Raw genomic sequence first — 16736 nt, 5'->3', positions numbered from 1 at the left:
TCGCTTGTCAGTGTGGTCGGCATGGTTGTGCATGATACTCCAGTCACACTGGCGAGACCGACACGAGACCGACAATAGACCGACAATAGACCGAACAAAGAGTTACACTAGCCCTATAAAGACCAAGAGTCGGTCGGTATGGAGTAGGTTTTGAGTTGGTTTTGTGGTGTGACTGGGATGTAGTGTCGAACTGGCCTGGTATGTCTGCTGTATAAATTACTGAAGTTTTCTTTGAAAAGTGGTGTGCAATTCGGTACATATTTACAGCATCTGCAGTGAGATATACAGTAGGCCTAATCGGGAAGGAGGGGGAAGTGGGAACAAATTTCTTGACGTAATATTTACGTTTTCCCCCTATATAGGAACAAAATTTCGAAAATCCCGCCGGCCCTCTCTTGCTCTCTCGGTGGGAAGGGATGGGAGGAGAGGGTGGGAGAGAAAGATGAGGGAAGGAATAGGTATCTTCTGATCCCCTCGTTTCTTTTACGAGAATCCCGTTGGCCTCTTCAGGATCTCTCAGTCCTGGGGAGGTAGGGGGTGGAAGAGATGGAGCGAAAAAACAAATTTTGGGCTCCACGACCCCCTTCTTTGGAATGTGATGTCAAGAATCCCACAGGCCCCTTGATAATGATTTCCAGCTCTAAAAAGCAAATTGTTTTCTTTTCCTCAAAAGGATGGGTCACAATAATATTGCCCCCCCCCCCCCCTTTAAGACCGATCCTACTTGCATGAAAACGTAGTCATACTGCCTAAACAGCTGCCTTTTTTGTATTGATTGTTGCACGTTTTACATCCGATTTTTACACTGGCAAAATTAATATGCAGTAAGCGTAAACGTACAATCAAAAGGGGGATTTATACATTTCAAGGTAGCTTGTTAAGGCACATTCTTTATTTATTATTCATTTCAACAGCAGCAGATGCGACTGCCACTCCAACATCCGATTCTACAACCATACTGACCACACTATTAACCGATGTGGCATAGTGGTTCATTCACTTGCCTCTCAAACGAGAGGTTGAGGATTCGAATCTCTGCCCGGTGCGTATGTCCTTATGCAAGACATTATACTTATAGAGTTGTCTTTATCGACCCAGATATCAAATTGGCTCCTAGCAGGAATTATTCCTTGATATGCGCTGTGTGCTGAAAATGGGTGCCAGGGCTATAGCTAGGGTAATAGTTCTTTAAAAACTTTGAAAGCACGTCTTGGTCATTGGGATTTAAAGTCATATAGTCCACTATACAAGAACAGAAAATTACTGTTATTCATATTATTTTTTATCAGTTGTAGGGCAAGTATTACTATGTACCATGACACTCTGTATCCTCTGCATTGTAGTGAATGTTATACTCTCAGTTTGTTTATGGTTCAAATTGGTGAATCTATTTTGTTGTAATTTGCACAATCATTGTTAACAAGAACCCTTCGTAACGTTCCATCCCAACAATATTTATCAACAAACTACAGGTATACATTAATTACGTGTGATGAATTTAGACTGGGCCATAATATTTGTGGCAACTATACCCCCGCATAACTACCGCCCTACCCCCGACAGGTGTGGTGTTAGGGTATTATGATTGGGATACGGGGTCGTGTTTGGCAAGTAATGGGAGCATCGCCCCTGAACCGGGAGAACTTCAAACTATTCTAAGTTCTAGTATGATAAAGATGGTATCGTAATAGCAAGTGTTGTCCTGTGGTAGTTGTCCGGAGGCAGGCACGTGTCCTGTGGGATATAGTGGTCCGCGGCAGTAACTGTTGCCCAGATGGTCCGGGTGGAACCTTGTAGACGTGGGTGAGCCTCTGCTCTGCCTTGCCTGCATTAGTTTTTTCGCCCAATTAACCCACTTTCTTATGTTTTTTTAAATTTCATTACAGATATCGCTAGTTATTGCAAGGAATGTGAAAAAGAAGGTGACTCGACAATTAATCTCACTGCCCGAACGCTAGGAGTACAGTTTGTAAAAAGTTGTATATAATAATATTGTAGGCTATATAGCTACGTGAACAATATGAACCATATCGAGAATGTATTCATGCATTATTAATTGAGTATGATTTTATAAGATATATGTTGAAGATAATTTGGATGTGAATCATGCCATCGCATTGGGTGCTAATTCTTCTTACTCTCTGAGTGTACAGGAGTGGAAATCCTCTCTTGATTGAGTCATATCAAGAAATCATTCTGTTTGGAGTGGAAATCTGCTCTTACAATAGCGGAATCCACTCTCCAAAGAGTATGTATACCACAACTTTGGAGTGAATTTCAATATAAGTTGCTGGAGTGGATTCAACTCCACAGGATGTGTTCCCTAAACATTCTAAAAAGGTCGATTTCCACTCCCCTGCATTGAATATCGCTTAGGGTTATGTATAACGACTATCTCTGTATTGGCCTAGTCAAAGAGTACTATATTCAATGGCTCTATTTTACCACATAAATAATTGTAAAAAGGGTAATAATATAGGAGGGGGTAAAGAAGCGGGCTCGTGCATCTATTTTGCGATTTTAGTTCGTGGCAGATCCATGATTCTTTGACCGATAGATAGGGGAGATCTTAAATTGTCAAAGTGATACATTATACATAGGGCCCATGCTTATAATGTATCAGTTTAGTGTCCCCTTTTATGACATGTTTGCCTTATCTTTTTTATCAAGAATGCGAGGAATTCCACATGATTATGGTGAGAAGCGAGATCGAAAAAACAACAGAGTAAATTTCTGTTTCAAGACATTGTATTTTTCATGAATAAGAATGATTTACTTTACTAATTGCTAATACGCATTAAAAGACCTTAATAATTATTGTGCAACGCAGGGTAAAATCTGTAATCACCAATTTTGTGTACACAATGGCAATTTTTGTTACATTTTTAATTGTTCATTCACACTGCATGGTTTATTTAATATACAATTTGATTTGTCGTAAACTATGAGTAAAAATGAAAACAATTGGTGCCAGTTCGAGAAATCAAAACGGATTCATTTAGATCTCCAAAATGCATTTTATGGTCAAATTGACTCGAGTCGGAAAGTTAAAGGGACTCTCAAATAATAGCAAAGTAAAATTTAGTACTTAAGTCGGTATAATACCTCTTTTTCTGTACAAGAGATGTTACCCTTTTACAAGATAATTTGATTGGCTTATTACATGCGAGTTCCGTTTGAACACTGTTTGGTAGAACTTTTAATCAAAACAATGTCCGTCATTTCTCTATTGTACAGATTTGAGTAATGGGAACCACACAGGCAGGTCTATATATAAGCAGACCCCCCCCCCCCCAATTTTGTTTATTTTAAATATTATGTAGCGCTTCATGAGTAAAGCTATTGGGATACAGATCAAAACATATTTAAGGAATGTACGATTTGACATTGGTTACAGAATATATGGTTGCATTGTTATTCATTATCAGAGCGTATGTGTGTGCGTCAGTTTGTCATATTATATTCACTGCAGTGTTTTCGTGTAAAATATATGATTATTGCTGTTGTCACTGGAATATATACTTCCAATTCCAATTTTTGAATTTTTAGTTTGGATACTCTCTTCCCGGTATCAAAGATATATCAATATAATAATATAATACATGCGGTACATTTATCATCGTCATCAACACCATTATCATCATATAATCAATATCATTATCATTATCTTTATCATTATCATCATCATCATCATTATCGTTATTATTATTACTATCATTATTATTATTATTATTTTTATCATCATCATTATCATTATTAACATTACCATTGTTATTATTATTAATATCATCATCATTATCTTTTTTTTTTCAATCATCACCTTCGTCTTCATCATCATCTTCTTCGGCAGTATTGTCTTTTATTCTGCCATTTCAAATATCAAATATATATCCGTTTGAACAAGAGTAAAAAGCATTGAATATAAGTGCCTGCACAAAAATCCCAGAATTAGAATCACTTTGAGATACAATCAAAATATAGGCTGGCTGATTTTATATTAATACACAAGTTCCTAAAAGAGCAGAAGTTTATTGTCTAGATTGAAGTAATACCAATAGTTCTATCTATGAGTTTGTTAAACTGTTATAGCTAGCTCCAATAATTAAAGTCTTCTAAAGTTTAATATTTTGCTTTATAACGAAATTCAGTCTAACTCTTTGTGGATGTTGAGATCCCTTTTAAACAAAACAAAATAGAACATGTTATGAACTTTTCAAATCATTAATTAGGTTCCGAAAATATCCAAGATATAAAAACTAAACCATAACTGTTTTTATCGGGGGCACATGTCAGCTGAGAACGCCGAGTTCGCTATTGAACATTGTTACCAATATTCTTGATTTGATGTCAATCATGCAACTGCATCGAATTAAAATCAGCTCAACATAACTCATAATATGAGAAAAATTATGTCAATTATGTTAAAATAATGACGCACATATAAACCGATAATTTATGTTTGTAAAAATAAGTTTGAAAACTGATAATTCGTTGACTGTTCAATCAATGTTTTTCATAACAATGTCTATGTTTGGAAAAATATAATGTGAACTGTAAATGAATGAACTATTTTCTATGAAATAAATGTAAATAAATGTATACTTCACAGATTGGGTTTGTCTCGTGTGAATTTTGTTTAAAGTTATTTTTCTTAATGAATAGTAAAAAAAGAGGATCAATCACTTATTTCTCCACGCCTGACTCAATTTTACAGAAAGATTAAAATAAGAATGTATCGTATTTTTGAAAGAAATAATCTGTAATCTTAATATCATGCCAATTTCAGAACCAAGTGGAGTAGGGGTATGATATAGGGCGGAGAAACCCCTCACCCCCCCCCCCCCCCATTTGATAATGAACTAAAGTTATCAAGAGTATCCTACACCCAAAAGAATCCCAAGTAACCCCTTCTATTCAATATAGAACCAAGAAAACTGTAAATTGTAGAAAGCCGCCTTTTTCTTGCAATTTCAACGAGACACTTTCGAAAAATACCCCAATTTACAGACATTTTAGAGATTTTGGAACGAAATTTAAAACTGTTTTTATTTGGGAGCGAATTTAGTTCTAAAAATCCTTCTGATACAATGTTTATTGCACGGATAGTGTAGCTTTTTTAATTGTAGCTGTGCATGCACAAAACGGAGGACTGTTATTGTACGATCAACATTGTACTGTGTAGTTTGCTGCGAATGTATTGAATAGCAACCATAGTGTGGACGTTCTAATGGTTGTACAGTGCAGGCGCGGATCCAGGGGGGGGGGGGCCCGGGGGGCCCGGCCCCCCCCCCCCCCTGGGAAAAAAAAGAAGGAAAAAAAGAAGGGGAAAAAAAAGGGGGAAAAGGGAGAAAGAAAAAAAAGGGAAAAAAAAGGGAAAACAAAAAGAAGGAAAAAAAAAGGAGGAAAAAAAAAGAGAGATAGAGAGAAGGAAAAGAAGGGAAAGAGGAGAGAAAGGGAAAGAAAGAAGAGGAAGAAGAAAAGAAAAGGGGGAAGAAGGGATCGGGGGGGGGGCGAAAGAGCCTCGCCTCCCCCTCCCCCAATCAAAAAAATAAGAGAGAAGGAAGGAAATAGAAAGAAGGGGGTATCAGTTGCAATTTTTCCGCCAACAAGTTGTGGATCGCGGTGGGGGTGGGGCAAAATGTCCTTGCCTCCCCCCGCCCCGCTAAAAAAAAAAAAAAAAAAAAGGAAAAGGAAAAAAGGAGAGCTAAAAGGGACCGAAAAAAAGGGGAAAAGAAGGGGAAATAGATCATTTGCAGTTAATCCCGCCAACAACGTGTGGAGAAGGGTGGGGGCCGAAATGACCTTGCCTCCCCCTCCCCCCCCCCCCCCATCAAACCTAAAAGAGAGAGAAGGAAGGGAAGGGAAAGGGAAAGAGGAGAGAAAGGGAAAGAAAAGAAAGAGAAAGAAGAAAGGTAGGGGAGATCAGTTGCGATTTTTCCGCCAACCAAGTGTAGATCGGGGGAGGGGGACGGGGCACTGGCGTATTGATCGGGGAGGGGGCTCGGGGCCCACGGAACGGCGGGGATCGGGAGCCTCCAGCTCCCCCCCCCCCCCCAAAAAAAAAAAAAAAAAAAAAAAACTACCAGTGTCACAACAAAATAAGGTATCAAAAATTGCTCATCTGACCGTAATTAAACGTCTAAAACCCCTGAGCTTCCGGGGGCTCTGCCACCGGGACCCAACCAAGGGCCCTTGGGCAGGCCCTTGGGCAGGCCCCTTGATACTCATCTGACTGCAATTTAGTGCCTAAAACCCTTGATCTTCTGGGGGCTCCGCCCGCTGGACCTCACGCCAATCAGTGTCCTGCCAGTGTCACAAGAAAAGTATAAAAATATGTTCATCTGACCGTAATCAAATGCCTAAACCCCTGAGCTTCCGGGGGCTCTGCCCCCTGGACCCCACTGGATGCTAATCTGACGGTAATGTAATGCTTAAAACCCCTGGGCTTCTGGGGGCTCCGCCCGCTGGACCTCACGCCAATCAGTGTCCTGCCAGTATCACAAATAAGGTACAAAAATATGTTCATCTGACCGTAATCAAATGCCTGAAACCCCTGAGATTCAGGGGTTTCTGCACCCTCGACTCCACCAGGGGCCCTGAGGCGGGCCCCTGAATGCTTATCTGACCGTAATTTGCCTTCAACCTATGAGTTTCCGGGGGCGGACAAGGTATCAAAAGATGTTCATCTGACCTTAGGCGCATAGCCAGGGGGAGTGGGGGCGCCCCCCCCCCCCTTGGGCAAAAAAAAAACGCTGCCCAAAAAAGAGAGGAGAGAAAAGGAAGAGGACGTATGAAGAAAAAGGAGCAGAAATCCAGACAAGGATTAAGATTCGAAAACGGTACAACGAATCGTCTTCTTTCTCTAATGAATTAATGAAACGTAAAAGCTTCCGGGGGAAAACTGTATTCGGACGAGAATTATTTTCGAGAACGGTACAACGAATCGTCTTGTTTCTCTAATAATTAAATTAAATGTCAAAGCTTCCGCGCTTCGCATGGTAGACTTACTGTGTATGCTCACATTCCTGCCAGTCGCCTTCTTTGATTTCCTAGGAAGTAGGATTGAGTGGTCAGGGGTGCATGGCAAACAACTCAACCCATAAATTGGCTTAGAATTCCATTTCATGCCCAATTTACGTTCCGTAGAATACATAAGTAATGCAAATAGTACAAATGACAAATTTTGCAGAATTGGTGACAAAACTCGATGAATATAGGCAGATTTTCGCGAATGAAGTGTAAAACATTTCAAGGAGTGTCGTACTATTCAAATCACACAAACTTAAAGACAAAAATAATCCTTAAGAATTAGACAATATTAGGCATACACATTCAATAAGCAAATAAAGTATCCAAATTAATGTTCAAACTTACGGACAGCATAAAATCCCAAGGCGGTCGGCCCTTGCAGATTAGGCTGATAATATGTATCCGCACGCGATGTGTGTCTCTCCATATGTAGTAATTGGTCATAACGGTTTTTTTCTTCTCTCGATATCTATTAAATACGCCATGTCGAAAATAGTTAGGCCATACTAAATAAACCAGACTTAAACTAGGTGTACGTATCCCGGGTTGAAATATCTGTACTGCGTACAAACATCATGTTTTTTGTAACAACTAGGAGCGGCTTGTGAAGAATTACATCCCCCAACCCATGGAACCAAACTAGGAGGGAACAGAGTAGGTGATTTTGTGATCATAGGATGCGACGTGGGCTATCAGATACAAGGAGAGTTTTTCTTGGATTGTCAGGAAAATGGAGAATGGTCTCATCCTCTACCTATTTGCGTTGGTGAGTCTTAGGAAACAGATTCATGTATATTTGTTTTCAATAGTAAAAGACTGGTGAAAGCATATGTTTCTTGTGCCAATGGTAGAGTTCAACTCTAGACTTTCTTCAAGATATATATTTTGCTCTAGGTTTTGGGTTTCATGGAGCTTTATTTCAATCAGATTATGCACAGTTTGTATTATTAATTATGTAAAGATACCATACAAGGTGTAGGCTATGCAAATTGTAAAGGTTGAAATTTGGAGTATACCTTTGGAGTATACCCGAAACACTTCTTTGAGGCCTTTGATGGAAACCCACTATTCCTCTATGCTCTATTGTAATCATGACCATCAGAATGTATCATACATTTATTACGTATTAATGATATGTTATATAATAATAACTGAATAGTTAATGATTTATTGGTAACTTTAGGTTGATCAAGGTATACTGGTCCAGAGCCATGTTTCATCAGACTTGTTATCAATAACAAATGCTAAATTTCCATGACAAATTCGCTCTCAGCCAATCAAATGCAATGATTTCAGTAGCTTATAACAGTTATCGTAACTTGTTGATATTGATAACAATTAAGTTAAGAGGTAATGTATCCGTGTTGCATTCAACATCAAATTCTGTAGGACTTGCAGGAATTAGAATATGTTACGTATGATGATCTGTGAAATTTAAACGTTAGCAGTGTCCTAGTATTCAAATTATGCAAGGAAACTCGTTTAATTTCTAGACTTCACTGTCAGACACTATTGAGTGACTTGCGGATTTCTTTTTTTCTTTGGTAAGAACATACATAAAATGAGCTGTAAAGGGTACATGAGCATTTGTCTACATCAATAACCCATTTCTTGTAATGGCCAATTTAAACTGATTGAATCTTTGCGCAGCACAAAACGTACGACTTTTCAGTACAAGGGTCTGAAACTATTTAATCAAACGACCGCGATCGCTAAATTCGAATCGACAACTAACGGTCATTATTTTCCCTCAAAAGGCATTTTCAAGCCCTTTTGTTTTTGAGGGAAGTTCTAATTTAGTATTATTTTTCAAATGCCGTTGGAATTTAACCTTTTCAATATTTTTGGCCTGCAAATGGGACATAGTACCTTTAAGATACAGGCAGATTAACCGTATTTAATGTAGCATTATCGAATTACCATGCGGAGATACATGTACTGTTTCATGTCTGCAACATGTGCAGATTGAAATGTTATTATTTGATTGTCATTCCTGATTCCTGACTATTCTTGTCTCCAAGCTCTATACTTGTGTTCATTACAATGAGTAAATAACGGTATGACCATGCCAACTATGTTTATAATATACTCATATCGAGAACAAACTATATTGTAATATTGTTTCAATAAGCTGCAGATATATTCCCTTCCCTTTCCCTTGTCTTTTGTAGTTATTTGTAAGTATCGGTTCATGTATCCCTGTAATCTCCCTTTCCCTTTTTAGCGTGTATTTGTATTTTATGAACTTTACTTTAGTTAATTATGTCATTTGTAGTTTAAGGAGCATATCCACAACAAGCTCTGCTTTTCCATAGGCTCCGCCACTATATCTCTTAAAGGACAAGTCCACTCGAAAAATAATTTACTTTCAATAAAGGCAGAAAATCTGAAAAACCAATCAAAAAAAGTTTGAGCAAAATCTGAGAACTAATAAGAAAGTTATGAATTTTTGAAAAAGTATGTAAAACTATGGAACAATAAGAATCACGAAAAAATTGCCAAGATGGTTATTAGTTTGTGACGTCATGTCCTCCCTATAAAATAAATTGCTCTATATTGTTTAATCCCATTAATTGATTTCCCCATGCCTTTGCCCAGGTTATATGATTTGTATCATATTGCGTGCATGACATTTCACTAAATCTTTTATGAACTTTGAAGATGTTATACTATTTTGTTAATATTGTATATTCATAGTTATTGATTTTTATATAAATAGTTTATCAAAATTCACATTTTTCATGATTCAACTGGAAAAAAAATTACTCTATATTAGTGCATCCAAACAAAAAACATATTACTATTAATCTAACTTGGATGCTGGTGTGAAGAAATAAGATTCTTAAGGAGAAAATAGGAAATTTTTATCATCAATATAAACAAAATAATTAGTGGATAATGAGGACATGACGTCACAGACTCATGAGTGAGTTGCCAATTTGTCTAGTGATTTTAAAAGTTTTTAATGTCATTAAAAAATCATAACTTTCTTATTAGTTATCCGATTTTGCTCAGACTTTTTTTGATTGGTTACTCTGATTTTTCTGCTTCTATTAAAAGTAAGTTATTTGGAGTGGACTTGGGCTTTAAGTTCAACTCAATGGACAATATTCTGAATAGTGTGTACCGGTATTGTATGTACATGTATATTATAATCAGTTTCAATATATTGTTACACTCTTTGTGAAATGAGATATTGTGGAAACCGAAAAAAACTATCTATCTATCTATCTACCCTACGAGTACAATATGACCTTCCACTATGTGTTGTATTACATTAATTATGTAAAACTATACCTAATTCAACTTGTAAATTCTAGACAATTGCTTTTGTCGGAATATTTTGAATGTTAGCTACAGTGTACGTGAATATTATGAAATTTTGTTTTATTTTGCTTACTGGAAAGTATATTTCGTGATTGTCTTAACGTTGTAAGTTGAAATTTTGCGTTTATGTGGAAACCCCTTCCATAAAAAAACCTCTAATTAATATGACGGATGCGAACATCTATTGTTATCCCTTTTTTAAATGAAGGTTTCATGTTGTAATACACCAAATATAGCTAGAGTAGAGTGAAGGGGAGAGAGGAGAGGGAGAATAGAAAGGGAGTCGGTGTGCATATGTGGTGAAGGCAAAAGAAGAAAGGGAGAAAATGGGAATGACAATGATGTTATGAAATAAGTGGTTGATTTATGGCAGTCAAAATGGAAGGAGCGAGAATTCAAGGTTGAAAGAGTGAGAAAAGATGATAGGAAGGTTTCACTGCCTTGCGATAACGGATTTTATAATGGTCTAGTTCTCTCTCGGCTCTCTCCCTTTCACCACCCTGTCTCTCTCTTTTTTCTCTCACTCCCTATCTCTCTCTCTCTCTCTTTTTTTATACACCCTCCTCTCTCTCTCTCTCTCCTCTCTCTCTCTCTCTTTGTCACGCGCACACACACGCACACACACACTTTCTCTCCCTCACACACAATAACAAACAAACCAAACAGTCAGAATGGTGTTTAATATCAATAGTTGGGTGGTTTACTAATGGAAAGTGCTACATAGGTTATTGAATTCGCCTGCCTTAGCAACGGGCGAATTTTAAATTCAAGAGATTCCACTTGTCTCACTATGGATGGGTCCGAGTTCAAACATTACAAAAAATTATTTAAATATATTTGTGGCTTGCGCCAGCAAATAAGATCGATTGATCGATCTGTATTGAAAAAACAAGTCAGATCAAATCTTGGTACCAGCGGGACTTGAACCCGCATCTACTGCTTGCCGGGCAGCGACTCTAACACCAGGCCATTACTAGTCCATGGCACAGTCACGATGAACTAGAAACAAATACCCAAGCTCTCCTGATTTATTCTGACTTATTAAAATTACAGAAAATGTTTATATACCTACGTATGTATTAACATAGCTTTATAGAATATGGGAGGTCTTTATTGTTCACAAATCAAATTCAGCAGAGTTCATTTATATATTATCTTTCTTTTTATTGATATGTATGATTATATACCTATAAATGTTATTTTATATGCGACCCAACTTTACCATTTACTATTTGTATGTCTTTTTGTGTTTGCACGGACTTGCTGAAGAATAGCCTTCGACTGAATCAGGTGTTTCCGTATTCAAATAAAATGAACTAAAATGAAGTAACATGAAATGAAATGCAATAAATACAGTCACAAACACTTTTCTGTAGTATTTTGGTGAACAGCCACTTGACCTCTTTAATTAAATCACTACAAGTCTATACGCTGCGTCAAATATTATTGCATTCATATATTTGATCATTCACATTATACGTTCACATTCTTCTGAGATAATTTAAAAACAAACTTTAATTCAATTTTAGCAAACCTTACCCTTTTAACTCTTATATTAAAATGTACAAAATATGCAGGACACTGAGGAATAGAAAAAGAGAGCACAATCTTCCTCATAGGTCGTATGACTAGAAAACACGTAAATGAGGCCTAACAACATTCTACTTGTAGTAGTCAACTTTTCAGTTTGCATATAAATACAGAAGTGCCGTGGTGTTTAGAGTTTGATTTAGCTTCTTCATCACATAATGATCATGTGTATCACATAAATACAGTCACAACCACTATTCTGTAGTCTTTCTGTGAATTTGATATAGGGATTGAACCTTTTCCTCGATATTGACCCACATACACAAGAGGCCCTATGTTTTCATTGTACTTGTAACTTAAGCTAGAAAAACACTTCATAGACATCGGTCTATATAAGGAACAAGAATAGTTTCCTGATGCCAATGAGTGATGGAAAAAACTGCTAAAGCTTCAATAAATCAGAGCCCTCCTTGCTCTCATTCAGAATTGTTTTTGAAACCCTTTGGCCCTAATTAACAAAGGTTCCTGGACTAAATCATTCTTGAAACTTCCATTGTGGAGTAAAACAGGTGTATATTGCCCATTCATTGGATGTGAGACCTCCTTTGCGAATCACAGCCTCCTGCCCTGGTAAATGAACAAGTACATACTTTTAGAAAATTATATTTATATTATTTGAAATAGAAATTGCCTTCAAGTTATCTTAACTGTGCTATTTAAAAAGAAAATAAATATCAGCTCTCTGGTAACTGATCTCATTTGATTGTGTAGCTCCAGCTCAGCGTTTTTCAACAGGGGTACCGCAAGAGAATGTTAGTTACATTTGGAAAACGTCGATTTTGTGAAAAACAAATATTAGAAACGGTAAGAGTATGTCATTACGAATATGGGTTCATGCATGGGATCTTATGGGCTCGTAGCCATCTCTCAATGTGTCTTTTGCTATTGAATCCTGATTGTCCAAAAGGGGTAGATTTCTTAAGGGGGTAATTGTCCTCGTAGGTATAGTTGTCCTCGGAGGTAATTGTCCTCGGGGGTAGTTATCCTCGGGGGTAATTCTATGGGGGGTAATTTTCTGGTGGGTAATTGTCCTTGGGGAGGGCTACTTGTCCTCGGGAAGGAGGGGGGTAATTCTCCAGGGGGTATTTTTCTGGGGGGGGGGGGGGGTGATTGCCCAGGCAATAGTCCTAGAACCGATAAATGCATTTTGTTGCAAATCATTCAATTTTCTCCTTAAGAAGTTACACCTAAAAATAAGAGAATCCATTGTGATGGATGTCCATAGTGTTTTTAAACCAAATAATGCTATGCGGTTAGCAGAAGGTGAGCAGGGGAAGAACGATTTCCAAACAGTAGTATGTTTTTTTTTTAATGTTAATGGCTTCATGTCTCTATAAAATAATCGATAAACCGAAAATACACTCTAAAGACAAAAACCCAGTTTTGTTAATGCTATCAATGTTCTCTTATTTATTCCATTACATATTTAGGGAAACAATTTTAATCGAAATTGATTTTCTTTGAGTATATGTGTTTTACGTGGTCAAATCATCACCGGCCCGTAAATGTGCCCGCTTACCTTTAAATGTGCCCGAGGAGAGTGGAGGTTAATAAGGCACACAACTAGTGTTGTAGATCGAATATCCGACAGATAAAGGATTAAATCTAACTGTACGATTCTCTGCGTCTGGTCTATGTCAGATTTTGTTTAATAACCATATGATACAACAGGCCTTGATATGCTCGGCATTGCTTAAAACTTCGTGACATTTAAAAATATGTCTTGTCGAATTCAAACATTTGCACTTTTTTTGCAAATGCTTGATCGATTGGTTGATTTTATTCATATTCAATGCAAAAATAACAAAGCATAATACATTTTTTCATAAACATTGATATATCTTTAAGGTAATACATGTATGGCATTAAGTAATTGTGAATCATAGTAATTAATATCATGAAAGAATGTTCTGTAAATGTTCAAGAAAGCTTTCATTTCTTCTTTGCTGTTGCTTAATACATTGAGATGAAATTTGAATGTATGTGTCACATTTAGAAAAAAGAGAGAATCCATTGTGATGGTTGTGCATTATGTTTTGAAACCAAATAATGCTGTGCGGTTGGAAGAAGGTTAGCAAAGAGGAATTTTTTTCTAAACGGAAGTTTGTTCTGTTTTGTTTTGGGTTCATGGCTGTATATTTGATGAACTTCTAATTGCTTCCTGTAAAGAACATAGGAAATCAAAATACCCAAATTACACTCTAAAGAAAAAAAACCTTGCGATAGAAAGAGTTTGGTTCATGCCCTCAATGCACTCTTATTACCAACATTATGTCCTTGAATTAATTCTATAACATATTTAGACAAACAGTTTAAATCAAAATATTGCATAACCGTGAAAGTATTGGATGGTTACTCCTTTCCACTGAATCAACTATGTATCACGAATAATATGATTCATTTGTTTTTACTTATAGCTACCCCCCCCCCCCCCCCGTAAGCAAATAAGAAGACATAACATACCTTTAAAAGGGGAATTTTTCACTCAACTGTAAACCTGCCAAAATGAAATTTTTATTTCTCAGCATTGGTACAAATATAAAACGCCATGGCGACCAGCAGTGCAATGAACATTGCATGCCATACACATATCATCATTATCCGGATATTTAATGAGTTCTGGCATGAACACCGCTGTTAGTATTAATTGTTGAAACCGAATTTAATTATACTATGATTAGGATAAGTAGGTGATCATAAACTGATGAATGCAATGTTGAGAAAGAGCAAGTAAATAATAATGTAGGAATAGTGATGTGTATCAATTATTCAAAATCGATATCTGCCACTCGACGCAAATATGTAATGCTTAAATGCATCCCCAAAATACAGAGGGAAAAAAGGGAAAAGAAAATGGCCTCCCAAGAGAGAAAGACCCACGAGAAGCAGAAAAAAAAGAAGACCTAATACATATCAGTTTCAAATTATAATTCAACTTCTTTACATTAATTTTCTTTGGATTATACGTGTTTACGTGGTCAAAGCATCACCTCCCTTTAGGTGTGCCCGCCTACGTCTGCATGTGCCCGAGGGGAGGGGAGGTTAAAAAGGCATTTAGCTAGTGACGTATAGCGAATATCCGAGAGATAAAGGATTAAATATAACTGTACAATTCTCTACGTCTAGTCTAGGGCAGATTTTGCTCAATAACCATATGATATTACAGCCTTGATATGCTCGGCATTGCTTAAAACTTCGTGACATTTAAAACTATGACTGGTCGAATTCACACATTTGCACTTTGTTGCAAATGCGTGATCGATTGGTTGATTTTATTCATATCAATGCAACAACAAAAAAAGCATAATACATTTTACAACCATTGACATATCTTAAGATAATATATGTATGGATTTTAGTAATTGTGAATCATAGTAATTCATAACATAAGATTATGTTCTGAAAATGTTCAAGATAGCTTTCATTTCTACTTTACTGCTGCTAACAGTGAGATAAAAATAACCCCACACCTAGAAAAAATAGAGATTCCATTGTGATGGTTGTGCATTATATTTCGAAACCAAATAATGCTGTGCGGTTGGAAGAAGGTTAGCAAAGAGGAACCTTTTCCAAACGAAAGTTTTTTTTGTTTGCTTATGGGTTCATGGCTGTATATTCGTTGAACTTCTAATGGCTTTCTGTAAAGAAAATTGGAAATTTAAATACCGAAAATACACTCTAAAGAAAAAAAGCTAGCGAAAGAAAGAGTTTGGTTAATGCTCATCAATGCACTCTTATTACTGACATTATGTCCTGGGATTTATACCATTACTTATTTAGGCAAAGAGCTTAGATCAAAATATTGTATAACCGTGAAAGTATTGGATGGTTACTCCTTTCCACTGAATCCACTATGTATCACGAATAATATGATTCATTTGTTTTTACTTGTAGTTACCCCCCCCCCCCCCCCCCGTAAGAAAACAAGAAGACCTAAGATACCTTTAAAAGGGGAATTTTTCGCTCAACTGCAAACCTGCCAAAATGAAATCATTATTTCTCAGCATTGGTAAATAGAAATGAGATGAGAAAAAATGAGCACTATGGCGACCAGAAGTGCAATGAATCGTGCACGACATACACATATCATCATTATCCATTCAATGAGCCCTGGCATGAGCACAGCTATTAGTATAATTGTTGAAAACCGAATTTAATTCTACTATGATTAGGATAAGTAGGTGATCATAAACTGATGAATGCAGTGGGGAGAAAGAGGAGGTAAATAATAATGTGGGAAAAGTGATATGTATTGATTATTGAAAAACAATTTCCGCCATTCCGCCAAAAATAGAAAGAAAATGGCAGGATGGTGTAGATTGTTTGTCAAGAGTAAAGAACTGGTGAAAGCATATGTTTCTTGTGCCAAAGGTAGAGTTCAACTCTAGACTTTCTTCAAGAGGTATATTTTGCTCTAGGTTTTGGGTTTCATGGAGCTTTATTTCAATCAGATTATGCACAGTTTGTATTATCAATTCTGTAAAGATACCATACAAGGTGTATGCAAATTGCAACATGTGCGAAACTGAAGCGTGAGGAAAACTTCGGTCTGTTTCGCCAACGCTAGCGCGCACTGACCCAGTTTAGCGCGCGCTGACCCAGTTAATCAAGTCCATACGTTTACGTGCAGTTGTCCAAAAGAAGACGTAGACGGCGTTAACCAATATTTGCCATAATATGTCACTCCCTTTAATAATACAATTTAAGTACTTGATTTTGATGATGTATTAAATATATATTTGTTTATTATAATGATTATGTTGTAATTCGTTTTTAATTTTGAAAAAAGA

This window comes from Strongylocentrotus purpuratus, unplaced genomic scaffold (genome assembly GCF_000002235.5).
Source record: "Strongylocentrotus purpuratus isolate Spur 01 unplaced genomic scaffold, Spur_5.0 spur5_scaffold_1, whole genome shotgun sequence".
In the NCBI taxonomy this organism is placed as follows: domain Eukaryota; kingdom Metazoa; phylum Echinodermata; class Echinoidea; order Camarodonta; family Strongylocentrotidae; genus Strongylocentrotus; species Strongylocentrotus purpuratus.
Note: the sequence above shows the minus strand (reverse complement) of the source record.